We start from the raw sequence: 16040 nt of genomic DNA, 5'->3' as shown, positions 1-16040 counted from the left end.
TTTTCCTATCTTAACCACCTCTTCAGTTCTTCTGCAAAGTTCATGTCTGTCCTTCTTTTCTTCATCCTGCCTTGTCAGTCGTCGGTGATTTCTTTCTTCAGCTTAGCTAATTGTTCGGCGTTTTTCAATTGTAAAGTCTCCATGTTTACAATCATCTGGCTTTCACACTACCAATTCGGTTACTAACCTCATTCGACATGCCTCTGAGAGAGTCATTCATACTTTTCCTTAAGCTGTCTACCTTGATCCTAAGAGAATTCATGTTGTCACGCAAGTTACTTAAACTGTCTCTAATCGTTTACACTTCTGCGTGTCTCTTGGCTCCATTGACCTTCAGCTCCTCTTGTGTTTGAGTGATCTGTTCCTTATCCCTGTCTTGTGACTGAATTATGTGTTCATATAGCCTACCTTTGCCTGTCCCTGAGCACATTTTGTATTACCACTTTTGCGCATCTGAGTTATTTGTTGATTAATCTTCCTTCACTACACCTAGCTGTTAACTTCTCAATTTGCAGATTAACCTGCTCCTGGAACTGAACCATGAGCTCCCAAAGCTTCTCTATCATAGCTCTAATAATTAACCAGCACAACAGGGTTATCCTAGCCCTCTGTATGAAGCGTGCTTTAATTGTAACCTTGAAGTCATCTGTCACGAGGTAGTGTCTGTGCGTAAACTGTTTTCAGCTTATTTAAATTTTGAATAGTGTGTGTAACTTCACAACACCAGCATAACATCAGTCTTCCACTTCATCTACCACTGTGTTGCACGTGTGGATTTGGCCCTGTTTTATGGCCGGATAACTTTCCTGATGCCAATCCTATGTGGAGGGATGTAATCACTATTGCGGGTTTCTGTGGAGTTTAGCAGTGTAATGCGTTGTCTGAATATGGAGAGCAATGCATTGGGACAAACAGAAACATCCAGCCCCAAGCCAGAAGGATTAATTGGACGCTATTAAATTCCTGACCTGGGGAATCAAACCTGGGACTCTCTGAACCAAAGGCCTCAGGGGTGACCATTCGGCCAATGAGTCAGACTCCACCATAACATCAATATTGAACCAAAATAACCTTTTAATGCTAGGTTAAGCAAAGCTGAAAAATTTACGTTTTTCTGGCTAAATCGGCCGTGATCTTGCATTTCTGTGATATAATAACAATACTGCAATCCCAAACCTGTCAGAATGAACTTGGGCAACAAACCAGTTATTTATCATGCCCCAAACAGCTAAACCTACTGTGTTGTCTGTGCATTTTCTCACCTAATAAGATATAATACGTAATGAAAGTATCTCAAATAGACGTAAAATACCCACACTGGTCAGTTCTCGACTTTGGCCTGTCGTCCAATGTTCATAGTGGCCTGTTGGATTCTTTTTGGCCTTTTGAGTTCTAGTTTGATCTGGTAGTTCTTGCCCCTTTTTCACATCATCCAGTCAAGAACAGTGCATGTTGCTTGCAGGATATGCCTTGGCATTAATGATTACATGCAATATATCATATATAGCCTGTATTGTCAACTTTGAACAGTTTTAGGATATCAACAAAAAGTTCCACCTTTACATTATTCATTATTGATAAGATTTCTGGGGATATACTAAAGACAATGGATTGGGATATAGTACCATATCTGAAGTACTTATTTGATTATTGTTTGGTTGGAGGAGCTATACCAGATGAATGGAGAGTTGCTATAGTAGCCCCTGTGTATAAAGGAAAGGGTGATAGACATAAAGCTGAAAATTACAGGCCAGTAAGTTTGACATGCATTGTATGTAAGCTTTGGGAAGTCATTCTTTCTGATTATATTAGACATGTTTGTGAAATTAATAACTGGTTCGATAGAAGGCAGTTCGGTTTTAGGAAAGGTTATTCCACTGAAGCTCAACTTGTAGGATTCTAGCAAGACGTAGTAGATATCTTGGATTCAGGAGGTCAAATGGACTGTACTGCGATTGACCTGTCTAGAGCATTTGATAGGGTGGATCTTGGGAGACTACTGGCAAAAATGAGTGCAATTGGACTAGACAAAAGAGTGACTGAATGGGTTGCTATATTTCTAGAAATTAGATCTCAGAGAATTAGACTAGGTGAAGCTTTATCTGACCCTGTAATAATTAAGAGGAGAATTCCTCAAGGCAGTTTCACACATAGGAAAAGTCCTCTCAGTTGTAATTACTGCGTTGATGGGGTGAAAGTTCCTTTTGGGGATCATTGTAAGTATCTAGCCTCTGGTGAGACCCCAGCTAGAGTGTGGTTCCAGTGTATGGGACCCTCACCAGGATTACTTGATTCAGGAACTGAAAAAAATCCAAAGAAAAGCAGCTCGATTTGTTCTGGGTGATTTCCGACAAAAGAGTAGCGTTACAAAAATGTTGCAACCTTTGGGCTGGGAAAAATTGAGATTAAGAAGGAGAGCTGCTCGACTAAGTGGTATGTAATACCAATATAATGGCCTGTTATTGGACATTGTAAATTTTCCAGCTAACTCATTCTTGATTGCCTGGGTTTCACCCTCGTGTGCTAAGTTGGGCTCACCAGTTGGTAGTTAGCACACCTACCAAGACGCAAGGTTAGTGCATACCGTGGAGGCCACTGCGCAGGCTAGTTGAAGCCAACAGCAGTGCCAGTGCACTATGAGAGACTGTCTCACTTCCAAAAATTGATGCCTGCCTGGCCATCAGATGATATAGATGTTGATTCCCATAGGGAACATGAAATATTTGTCTTGAATGAGTAAATTTATAATACCAATATAATGGTCTGTTATTGGACATCATAAATTTTCCAGGTAACTCATTCTTGATTGCCTGCGTTTCACCCTCGTGTGCTAAATTGGGCTCATCAGTTGGTACTTAGCCCACCTACCAAGACGCAAGGGTAGTGCATACCGTGGAGGCCACTGCACAGGCTACTTGAAGCCAACAGCAATGTCAATGCACTATGAAGTGCATTTTGGAAGTGAGACATAGTGCATCGGCACTGCTTTTGGCTTCAAGTAGCCTGTGCAGTGGCCTCCACGGTATGCACTACCCTTGCGTCTTGGTAGGTGTGCTAAGTACCAACTGATGAGCCCAACTTAGCACACGAGGGCAAAACGCAGGCAATCAAGAAAGAGTTAGCAGGAAAATTTATAATGTCCAATAAAAGACCATTATATTGGTATTATAAATTTACTCATTCAAGACAAATATTTCATGTTCCCTATGGGAATCAACATCTATATCATAAGTGGTATGTTCCGAGCTGTCAGCGGAGAGATGGCGTGGAATGACATTAGGAGATGAATAAGTTTGAGTGGCGTTTATAAAAGTAGGAAAGATCACAATATGAAGATAAAGTTGGAATTCAAGAGGACAAACTGGGGCAAATATTCATTTATAGGAAGGGGAGTTCTAGTATATTTGAAAATGCTTGAGAAGGATCACGAAAAAAGAATTGGAATTTCTCCACCTACAGATAGCCCTACAACTTATTCCTCCTCAGTTGAAGCTATAGGTGACAGCAAGGAAGTTCTTGACACACCTATATCCCCCGCTCCTCCACCTCCTCAGGTGCAAGAGCAAGGAAGAACGCATCATCAATATTACACCCGGCGCAAAACTGTGAAAGAATGAAAGGAGTTTCTGTTCCAAAGGAAAGCAGGCTTAATAAGATTTGACAACTAGGAATTAGTTATATTTTCATCTACATTAATAATAAGAGCCGTACTGTGATATCAGGATTTCTTCATTTCGATAATTACTTATAAATTGTATAATTTTTAATTTATAAATTGATCTTTTTCCATGAATTATTAAGAAAAGAATATTTATTAGGACAATTTCTCTATGGAATATTGTACAAGTGTTTCCTTGACGACTGCTTTCTATTGTAGAAATAATTTATATATTTTCTCTTGAGTTATTTGTTTGTTTTAATCTTGTCAATCTTATGTTAATTTTAAGGACACTTCCTCTAAAGCATTACTTTGTCAATTTTTATATATTTTTCATCTAAACAGTGTTATGTGGCTGAAGATGTTGATAATATACGAAACATGTACCACTTTTGACCATTAAAAATTGCCTTAAGCAATCATTGTATCGACTAGGTGGAAAATAAATAAATACTTAATTGTGAATCGAAAGATGTTTTTGTAAATATTGAGACCGAGCAAGTGACAATGTGGTTTGGGTCACGTAGCTACTTTGCAATTGGGAGATATTGGGTTCGAACCCCACTGTCGGCAGCCCTGAAGCTGGTTTTCCGTGGTTTCACACCCATTTTCATACCAGGCGAATGCTGGGGCTGTACCTTAACCCATTCACTGCCAAACTCGTATATATACGTTTTGGTGCAGTGTGTACTTTACCAGTCTCACAAATGAATGGGATATAGTGTCATGTTTTGAGATTCCGTGGAAATGCTCAAAGAAGTTCTGTACGGCAGATATACCACTCCATTTCGCATGTTTTGAAAGCGATCTGATGATATTTCAGCTTTGTTGGAGTGGAACATCTTTCCCGCTAACGTGTAGCCATTATGGCGTCTTGAAGTATACATTCATCTCTTGTTGATGGAGAAATTTAATGTTTCCTCATAAATAGTGATTCTTGAGAGCTATATTTTGATAATGAAGATGGGAGTATATGGGGGGCGATAGTAAACTACAAGAAAGTGCGAGACTAGGTAGTAATGATGAATCTTATGCGGAATTGTTACCCCTTCCTCAGATAAATTCTTTTTTCCCCAAATGTAAATGATTTTGATAATACCCGTTCTTGGATCAACAATTTTATATTTCTGTAATAATATCTCTGAGCGGAGTAACTACTGCTATGGAGCTCTGCATTCGGCGGGCTAGTGGGTTTGATCCCCACCAACAGCTGTTGTGCGTATAGATTTTTGGTGTGGTTTCAGTTTTACACTCCCAAGGAAATTCCGGAACAGTTCCTATTCTTAAACCACAGCTGATTCCTTCCACTTCCTTACCCAATTTCATTCACCATCATTCATTTCATATTCGCTATCTTCTCAACTGAGGTTAGCATTAGGAAGGGCGTCCGGCCGTAAAAATATGCTGTAAAATATAACCTCACTTCATCCTCGGCCCCGTATTGGGCTGGGGGGCTAAGGGTACGATATGCATTCCATTAATAGTATCAGTAGAAATTCATCTGTAAAAGTGCTGATTCCTTAAAAGACCCCCAGCCCAGAGGCTGCTCATCAAAACTCGGCAGTGAAAAGGTTAAGGCTTTTCAAGTGGATATTTAATTGCATGTTGCCACTTTGTAGTTAAATGGCATACAGATTCAACATTGAATAGACCTTATAGATTTAAGTTTATTGAAGACATATGTATTGTAAATACCTATGCCTTTATCTTTACCATTTAACTTTTGTTCTTTGCAGGGCTGAAGATGTTCCCAAGAGGGACGAAAAATGTTCCTTTAACTTTGTTTCAAAGATTAAAATTTTTAGTATTGTGACGGTGGAATTTTTTTATTGATAATATCATATAGCTGTTGTTACAAGTAATTAATTTCATTTTAAGCCCTTATTGTCAATAGTATATAAAACTGGTAGCATTAATGTGTGAATGAGGAGGAGTCAACTACATGTTGGTACGACGAGATACGTCAACCGACTTGTCGTGTTGCCTGTTGTTCAGAGCATTTTATATCTATTGGCATGTTTTTTTTAGACTACCCCCAATGTGTGAATGCATGCCATCTGCTACAGCCCTTAACAAGGAATACAGATGTTGCCCAGTGGATTTCAGTGGCTCTACTCTGCCAACGGAACTCCTCTGCTCAGTCATTACCTCCTTCAGGGAGTTAGATGGGTTTTTGGTAGCAGAGTGACTTTGTTGCAGACTTTTCACGAAGGCAGCCGCATTTCCATTCCCGGTCAATGCCTGTTGTATTTTTGAGTCCTTTCCCGGGTTTCTTTAATTCCATGTAAAGCCTGAGGTCTAAAACCTCAAGCTCGCATCTCAGCAAGTTGGTTATTTTCTGTTACTCAACACTTGGTGTAGGGTAGCTGGCTGTATGGTCTTTTCCACAGTTGTTGGTTTTCCACAAGATTGCTCGTTTAAACAATGTGTTGTTTTAATAAATGATGATGATGATGATGATGATGCTTGTTGTTTAAAGGGGCCTAACATAGAGGTCATTGGCCCCTGTTTTAATAAACATCGCCTTTTTTAATGATCTGTAATTTTAATTATTGCTAGAACTTTACTTATTTACTGTGTGTTAATGTAAAATTAGCCCAGTAAAATCAATTACCGAGCTCGATAGCTGCAGTCGCTTAAATGCGGCCAGTATCCAGTATTCGGGAGATAGTAGGTTCGAACCCCACTGTCGGCAGCCCTGAAAATGGTTTTCCGTGGTTTCCCATTTTCACACCAGGCAAATGCTGGGGCTGTACCTTAATAATGGCCACGGCCGCTTCCTTCCAACTCCTAGCCCTTTCCTGTCCCATCGTCGCCACAAGATCTATCTGTGTCGGTGCAGCGTAAAGCAACTAGCAAAAAAAAAAAAAAATTCAATTTGCTTTCCGTCGCACCAACACAGATAGGTCTTATGGCGAAGGCTGGATAGGAAAGGCCTAGGAGTGGGAAGGAAGTGGCCTTGGCCTTAACCCTTTCCCGTCCGCATTTTCACTCCGCTTACTTATCCCCAGGTTTCAACCTATTATTTAGCAAAAACTGAAACAGACCGTATTGTTTCAGAAAAAGTTAAATACAGTAAAAACTATTGATCACAATGAATTCAAATTTTCAATAACATTAGAAAATATACCATCACATCCATTTCTCTGTTTATTGAGTCATAATGTGTTCCCCCCCCCCCCTCCTCGTGATACTGGACACAGAGACAGTCTGCATTTGTCACATTCCCATGTTGTCTGAATCCCTCAAAACCAATAATCACGTGATTTTGGAAGTGGAATGATTCCCATGTATATAAGATTTTATTTCATCTGGGCAAGGGTCTTCCCATTCTGTTTTTATCTTACCAGAATGCGACTGTTTGAAGGCTGCATTGTTATATGCGCAATAGGCTATGTCACTGAATAGTTTTTCTCCTCCTAACATACGTGTAAAAAACAATCTCTTTCCCCTAATACTCTTTCCGAATTATCCGGAGGTTCAACATCATCTATTTAATCATTCGGAGTAACGAAACGTAATATTTGTGTTACCGGAATTGCCGTGGCATCGCCATCAGGTCCGATTTATCGATATTCGTTTTCATTCATATCACTGTTATCACTAAAATTATCTTCATTGATACATTATTCACTCATTAAAAATTCACCTGCACCCCTACTCAAGGATTGTGCGTCACTTTTTTCGCCCATATTCAGCTCAGTTTTAATATACGCGATATTCAATCCCGCCATGTTTACGAACGAAACAGCTGACCCGCGCTCGCGGAAGTTCAAGACCGTTGCCTAGGCAACGTCAAGACATATTATCTCTCTTCCTTTATTCCCTGAGACTTGTAGATTGCACTGCATGTTCATAAATGCCTTATAAACACTTCACTGATGAGAAAAATAAAAAAACTATCGAACAGATCGCAGACGAATGCAAATAATGCAGCCGGGCGCTTTCGGGCCGGAGAGGGTTAATTAGCATACAGCCCCATTATTTGCCTGGTGTGAAAATGGGAAACCACAGAAAACCATCTTCAGAGCTGCCGACAGTGGGGTTCGAACCCGCTATCTCCCGGATGCAAGCTCACAGCTGCACAACCCTAACCGCACGGCTAACTTGCCCTGCAGTTAAATCATTCTTATTTATATTAACCTAACAAGTAAGGAACCACAAATGGGCATTCCCATTCCATTCAAAATGCCGGAGCAGACTGTGAAGCAAGGAACTGAAGCAGTTTTGGGGCGGAATGTAGACATGCTGCTTGTTGGGCTTTGGCTTTTGAATACTTAATCTCAACAATTCAGCATGACTGGTAGAAAGTGTGATATTGTTTGGCTTTTGTTGGATGAAGATGGAAAGGAATCGTGAATAGGTGTGAGGACCAAATGCAAAAAATGTGGTTTCGAAGTTAAAGGCCCAAGTCATCGGATTGGAAAAAAAAAAAACATTTAAGAAATGTTCACACGAAAATTGAAGACGGTGAAGATGATGCAGGTAGGATATTTAATTTATTTTTAAATTTTGTTTAGTAATATACAGAATCAAAATACTAATAAAAACTGCTTAGTTATTCTCCAGTATTGTATTCAATAAATTTATACAAATATATTGAATAATAATGTTATCGCTTGTATAATTAAAATCTAGAAAATTGAATACCGTAAAGACCCTGATTTAAAAGAAAATTCTGCTGTTATGCTATGTCAATGGCAGAGTAGCTTACAGGGTAATGATAGGAATTAGGCACTTTGGGTCAGCCGCTGAGTGTGTTAAATTTAAGAGGGGGTGAGGGGTGGGCATAATAGAAAGTGTGCATGATTTGCATTGACCTCATGCCATACTTTGATGGATTGTTCGTTCCAGTGTTTGAAATGTGTGAACATACTTCTGTCCCCGCACACGGATTGCGTACAGATTTACATTTACGGTTGCCGAGCCAGCAAGTTTTTTTTTATAAGTTCCGAAATTTGATCACTTGATGTAAGGAGCTACCTGAACTTTGTTTTTATATTCTGAACTGTTACTCACTTCTGCAATACAAAAAACAAAATCCATTTCACCACGCATCACTTGGAAATAAAAATGGCAGCAGCCTGAAGTGGCACAGATGATGTTATTCGTGATTGGCTTGAGAATACTGATGTTGAGAGTTACAGTGAAAGAGGGCAAATTCCGTTTAAGTGATAGTGTGGAAAGTAAATCCAATTTGAGTTCTGAATAGCCAGTGCCAACAGTTAATTTGAGATGTACACAAGGTGCAACATCAACGGGCAAGAGCTTTAGTGACTGCATTTTAGAACTTGTCGGTAATAAACCTGTGATGTTATTTGTAAACCAGTTTGTGAAATGCCCTCTGTAGTAAAGAGAAGGTTACCACAGTTCTGGGATTGTGCAGTGAAGGAAACCAATGTTTATGCCTGGAAATATCTTTCATCTTTGTCAAATTCCCATCAGAGGAGTAAAACTCATGAGGAACATCATTGGTTTCCTGCACTGTGGAAGAGTTCAAATGTCACTTTGCTATGTGTATAATAATTTCGCAGATAAAAAGCCAGCACTGCAGGATAACTGGTCTAAGCCTAGAGAGTTAGATATGCCTATCTTAGTGTAACTATGCCCTTCAAGCGTTTTACTTCAATAAATACAAGGGCCACTAGGAAAGTTTTGCAATACCCGAAAATGGTTGGCTGGACACCCCTGTTATGGTTAGGGATGAAAAGAGGGGTGAAAACCGGTCTAGAAGACAGCAAGGCGTGACCTTCACACCAGTTGTTACCAAGCAGTGGGATTGGAAGCAAGTTAAGATGTCAGTGTGGTCTAAAGGTGAATATCGTGCAATTATCCGCTACAATTTTGCTCGTGGATTAACTGTTGACCAGTGCCTGGAGGAAATGACTCCTGTGCTGGGGAAAGACTGTCCACATAGGACAACAATTTTCCGCTGGTACAAAAAGTTCCAAAGGGAAAATTTTGGGGATAGAAGACGATAGAAGACGATCCTCGTTCTGGGCGACCGTCTGAATCAGTGACTGAGGAAAACATTGAAGCTGTGAGGAAAATGTTACAGCAAGGGAGGGGGTTGACATATCGGCAGGTAGAAGAGGCCCTCCACATCCTTGCACCAGCTGTTCATTAGGGCACATCGAGTGAAATGGTCCCGACAACTGCTAAAACAGTTTGAAAATGGGACTTTGTGTAATGTCAGTAGCATCGTTACAGTTGATGAAACTTGGCTTTATTATTACAATGTCCCAACAAAATCCCAGAACAAGGTGTGGCTGTTTGAAGATGAGGGGGCTCCTGTGACTGTGCGAAAGTCAAGGTCAGTGAAGAAAAGGATGATTGCAGTATTCTTCACTAAACGGGGCATCCTGGCTCGGGTTGTGCTAGAAACACAAAGGTCAGTTACTGAGAAGTGGTACTGTGAGACTTGTCTGTCTCGGGTCATCCAGGCTCTCAAGCAGCTCCGTCCAATGTCACGGCTCAACACTTGGCTCTTGCATCATGATAATGCTCCAGCACATCGTGCTATGGATTTTCTTGCCAGATCAGGGTTGACTGTGCTTGATCACCCTCCGTGCAGTCCTGATCTTGCCCCATGTGACTTCGCACTCTTCCCAGAAGTGAAGATGAAGCTGAAAGGGTTGCGATTTGCATCCGACGAAGGGCTTCTGGTAGCATGGGATCAAGAGTGTGAAAATGTAACCGAAGAAAATTGGCAGAGTTGGTTCAGTGGCTGGTTTCGACGTATGGAAAAGTGTATTGAGTGTGGATGAAATTATTTTTAAAAAGTCTTAAGCGTTCACTCACATTGCAAAAGTTTCCTAGTGCCCTTTGTAGGTCTGTGTGTTACAACAGAGAATGATAAGCTGTCCTGTTTTAGATTTACTTGTGGACAAATTAAAGTTAGTGTTTGTTCCAGGACAAAAAAAACCCGCCTTGTATCAATGATTCAGTGATGACATTTGTAGATTATACAAAATCCATCCAAATGAGCAAGATTTGATGTAATCGTGTATAAAATGTGCTCTTCAGAGACTGGTTACTGTTCGAATTTCAAGATATTTACAGGCAAAGAATGTCAGGGAGAGACTAGTAAAAGAAAAATACTGCCATTTAGTGAGAAGGTTGATTTTGGTATGTGTATGACCTTCTGAATGGGTGGGGAACATTGTATATGGATGGCTGGTACAGTTTAGAGTCTTTATATAAAACTCTACTGTAAAACAACACCCATGCTGTTGGCACAGTTAGACATCTTCAAGGAAATAAGGTGTAAGAAGGAGAACTTACATTTGCTTCAGCAAATAAAATCCTGGAATATTGTAGGTTGACAAAAGGCATTTATGTATGTTGTCAATCTAACATGATAGACCAGATTGTCAAAACAAGAGAAAGAAAAAAAACTAAAGGCAAATCTGGTAGCAGATTGTAATGTTGGAATGGGAGGCAACCTTCACACTTGTAATATTTCCTTGAGGCTTCAGCTTGATATACTGACCACTACCCATCAAAAATAGCTCCAACTCAGAAGAAATCAGCACCATCCAAGCGATGTAGAGCATGTGGAGCACGGGGACTCTGCAAGGAAACCCCATTTTAGTACCTCAAACAGGAGGTTGATTTGCATATGAATACTTATTTTCTAATGTTCCTTACAGAAGAGGACTTCTCAAAATTATAAATGTGTGGTGGGACTCAGAAGAAGTTGTTTATAGATGTGTAACATTACTGTATGTATTTGTTTGCATTTTCTTGAACTGAAATAGTATATAAGGGCACAATTTTTTCAGAAAAAAATGCTAGTTGTTGTAAGAACAAATGATATATCACTGCTAATACAGCTGGGAAATGTGGTATTAATTGAATTTTTTTTTTTTTCCAGATACCATTTCAACCACAACTTGGTGACAGGTACACCTAGCTTTCACCACTCCCATTACCTGTATCTTTGAATGAGAGAAATTAAAATATACCCAAATAATTTCAGTGTAAGGGGAGAAAAGCTGAAATATTATTGGATTAATATCTCTTGAACATTCTCTGTTTGTATAACTTGTGCAACAACTTTGCCCTGACAGAAAGGAAATCAGTCTTTGTTGGAAACTATGAGGGTGGATCAAATTTAAATGAGTATATGTTCTGAGTGCGTAATGTTAAATAGAGTGCACTGCAACTTCTATGAGGTACAGGTGGGGATGACGGATGGTTAGCCTTCCCAGACTCACTTACGAAGATGGCATGCTGTACAACGCAAGTGAACGTGCTCTGCCTTTCACCTGCCATACCAGCAAGATAACATTTATTTTATGATTTGTGTGTGTGTTAATGTTTTATTTAATTGTGAACTTTAATATCAGTGAAGTGTTATGATGTTTAAGTCCGTAAATGAATATCTATCCAAGTTCGAAAAGTGAATGGCTACATTTCAAACTCGTTTGGAACAAGCCGTGACGACACATTAACTGGTCTCGCCTCAGACTTCTGGGACTTTCAGGAAGCAATATCCAACGAATTATGCTAAATGAAGAATGAGGTAAGCCATTTACAGGAATTCTGATTGATGAGGCAGAGCAGTACAGCAGATGGAAGTGCCTCCTCCTGCATGGGGAGATCCCTGGAGAGGATTCATATGCTGTGGTGCTGACTACTTTGAAAAATAGACTGAACATCTATTTGTCTATGAACAGTATAGATCGATGTCACAGAGTGGGCTTTATGAAGAGGATGACAGCTGACGTGGTGTCTGCAGGAAATAGGCCTGTTATCTCTCGGGGACCATGAATGAGACCACATCTGACACTCCAAGCAAGTTCTTAAAGGCACCAAACTTTTCGTTAATGAATCCGTGCCTTCCACAAGGAAGGAAGTTTTCAGTAAAGCAGGGGACTTCTGCAAAATCCGGTGGGTTTCAACGCAGGATGGCCATGTTATTGTACATTTAGATGACTGAAAAAAGCTTCAAAAATGTACACCTAATGAACCTTACACATGAGGCGGCTAGGTGGATTATCAGAGTGGTAAGACCCTTGTGATATGCCTTCTAAATATTATTATTATTATTATTATTATTATTATATATGTGTGTGCATGAGTGTGTGCATGCGGACGCGCATGTTTGTTAACCAGCTTTACAAATAAAATCCTTATGTATTGATAAGGAGGATTTTATAAATATTTTTATTTGTAAAGTGACAACCGTCAATATGGAATGAGATTTATAACTTGCAAAATTAACCAGCTAGTGGTCCAGTCCACCAGGAAATCAGAGTAAGGTTTCTGTCACTTAAATAATGTATTTTAGGTATTTATGGTTTCTTCTCATGACAGTGACTTCAGCTCAAAGAGTACCACTCCCTACTCTATCCTCGCACCCTCCAGCACTGCCACTTCGACAGCCTAAGCTTACTCACATAGTTGGATGAAATTCAGAGTATATTTTAACCAAAATATCGTCCATTTGATAGGATTTAGTGGAAGCTGGCTTGGTCATAATCTGTATCGTCATGACTGCTTCAATGAGAGGGGAGGCGGTATAGTTCTTCACTGTAGATGACCTGAAGAGCTGTGTCATTTGTACCTCTCGACCAGCTAGTTGCTTAGGACTGAGTTCATGTTCATTGAAGTCATTGCTATTTGACTTATTGGAATGATTTACCGACCACCCAAAGTATTTTATGGAGAAGAATGCTAAGGATAACATGATGGCAAGCATTATTGGCAGTCATTAACATTTTAGTGGAAAATGAAAGGGTATATATAGGTACTTTAAGGCAGAAACAGGTTCCAAGGACATTCCAGGAATCGTTAATGACCATGGGGAGCGTGTATCTTGTCGAATTACATTAGCATAGTTCCAAATTGTCAGTAAAATGCTGGTCTTGAGACAATAATTAAATATATGGGTGAGAATGGATAGAATAGTGCCAATATTATGTATGAAAGTTACAGAAATATCAACACCACTTATTTTGGATTTAATAGAATACAAGACTTTCTCAACTTCATTGGTGCTGGTGGTATGAAAAGCAAAGGAATGGGTGATTTTTTGGAGACAAGTGATGATTTGTTTAGTTTTATTTCTAATTATTCTATCATTTTTGTGGACATTATCTACTGAAAATGGAGAGCACATATACCATATTTACTTGCATATTAGACCCTCTCTCATATTAGACCCTCCCTGGCTTTTGGAGACGAAGAAAATGAAAAAGAAGTCTTGCATACAAGACCCCCCCCCCAACGTAATTCGTCAGAGAAGAGTGATGATTCTGCTTCAAAGCGAATACAAGTGTTATTGTTGCTCTGATGGCATCACACAGATTTGTGAATAGTTTCGTCCGTTCGACCCACGCAATTAAAACGTGCATCGAAGTCATACGATGCATCTGTGTTTTGTCGTTAGGAAATGTCCGCCTCTGTACCTTAGGCCTGCTGCAGCTCTGGTGACTTTGGTCAAATAGGTGAATGGTTTAGTGTCCGACCTGCGCATTGCAGGCATGCATCAGTCATGCTATATGTCTGTGTTTTGTAGTTAAGAATGTCTGCCAGCTTAATGGTGCTTAATGGAGTCTGGGCTCGATTCCCGGTACCGTACTGCCAGAGATTTACGAATGGCAGGAAGGTTAATATGCTGTAAAAATGGTACGTGTAACTCCCCTCATAAAATGAATAAAATGTGTTAAGTTAGTCACTGTATATACTGTCCGGCACCATGGGTGTGCTGGCCTTTGGTCACAGGGGTCCTGGGTTTCATTCCTTCAAGGTCAGGAAGTCTAACCATCATTGGTTAATTTCGCTGGCATGGGGGCTCGGTGTATGTGTTGTCTTCATCATTTGATCCTCATTACGAAGTGCAGGTCACCTATGGGAGTCTGATGAATAGAGCTGCACCTGGCGAGCTGAACATGTCCTTGGACACTCCCGGCACTAAAAGCCATATGCTATTTCATTTAATTTCATTTCATTTTACTCTATACTAAAATTTAAAATGCTTTCTGCTCTGTTCTTGAAACTTCTCCTTTCTTTAAATCCTTATTTACACCTAAAAAAGAAAAAAACGTAGTTAAATTTCTAATCTGTAATTCAAATACCTGATTTGTATATTTTATTCCAATAATTGTCACTTAACTTACTGCTATAGTTCTAAGACCTTTCATATAAATCAGAATTTCTCCTCTTAATCCACCCAACCATGCAAGCTATTTTTAACCGTCAATTTCCTTTAAAATAAAAACAACCAGCAAACGCAACTTTAGAGACATTATTTTTTACGAAAGACAACTCGGGTGACTCGAGAATTTTATTTTTACTTACTTCATTTTCAGCTGGTACCAAATTTGTCAGAATTAAAACAAAATTACACTTGTCTGTACCAAACAAACATGTCCTTGCTCCTCTGCTTGCTGCCAATGACCTTACGAGGTGAGCTGCTACTTGTTACTCTGCTGCCGATTATGTCATGGAGGGGAGGAGAAGCTTTTCATCGACCAGAACTATTTCTTTCGCTCTCTCTTTCTCTCCTTTTTCCTTATATGATTGTACGCCGATTTGTACATCGCATTTTCTTCATTCAGCGGTACAGTATATGTACGGTAGATAATTATAATAAAATCTAAAGTATTGACAAGGCGGAAAATTGTTTCATAGAAATTTACATACTCTAGTTATCAGCTGGTGGTTTGGCATGCTTTCTACACAGCTTTATTCGAAAGGAGTGGCTTCTGCTACACATATACCAACTGGGAATATCAGAGACCATCTCCAGAAACCATTTGGGAATAGATTCACACTGTTTGGACTCAATAGCGGGGAATGAAACTATTTTTAAAAGATTCAAAAAGATGGGACCTTGAATGCTCTAGATTGCAGTGCCTGGCTGACGAGATGGCAGTGAAGATGACGTCCCTTGGAATGACGACACGCTGGTAGCAGGGAAGTAGGCGGCGCAAGACTATATTTCAAATAATGAAAACGGTGATCAGGTTTACTCTATGGTAGGCCTACTGCTCAGTTCACAGAGGCAAATGACTGGCTGTAAAGTTATTTTGTATCAATATTGCATTATGTCATAATACGATACCCTCATCCCTATTCTCTACGGGATCGAGTATGAAGCGAGACGAATATTCGTAGCGAGTTTTTATGACCGTATGCCCTTCCTGATGTCAACATCATCAGAGGAATTAATGAAATGTAACGAATGATGTGATCTTAAGAGTAATTAATACTGACTATATTTACTTTTATATGTAGGCGTAGGCCTAAATGTAGTGTTCTCCATTTATTGTCCTTTTCCATTTAGCAATACTGCCTTCCATTTCATTTTACTCTATACTAAAATTTAAAGTGCTTTCTGCTCTTTTCTTGAAACTTCTCCTTTCTTTAAATC

The 16040-nt window shown here is 39.6% G+C and overlaps 1 protein-coding gene across 5 annotated transcripts in view; it reads left to right on the top strand.

Moving 5' to 3' along the window:
- LOC136863885 (E3 SUMO-protein ligase PIAS3) overlaps positions 1–16040 on the top strand; it is a 566508-nt gene that overhangs the window by 49362 nt on the left and 501106 nt on the right. Inside the window, exon 1 of one of the 5 annotated variants that reach the window (XM_067140275.2) lies at positions 12591–12669. The exons of the other annotated variants lie outside the window; for them this stretch is intronic. The gene's annotated coding sequence lies outside the window, so the exon portion shown is untranslated. Of the gene's footprint in view, positions 1–12590; positions 12670–16040 lie in introns of those variants that run through there. 5 annotated transcript variants of the gene reach the window in all.

This window comes from Anabrus simplex, chromosome 2 (assembly GCF_040414725.1).
Source record: "Anabrus simplex isolate iqAnaSimp1 chromosome 2, ASM4041472v1, whole genome shotgun sequence".
NCBI classification, from domain to species: Eukaryota; Metazoa; Arthropoda; class Insecta; order Orthoptera; family Tettigoniidae; genus Anabrus; species Anabrus simplex.
This window is presented reverse-complemented; position numbering and strand designations above follow the sequence as displayed.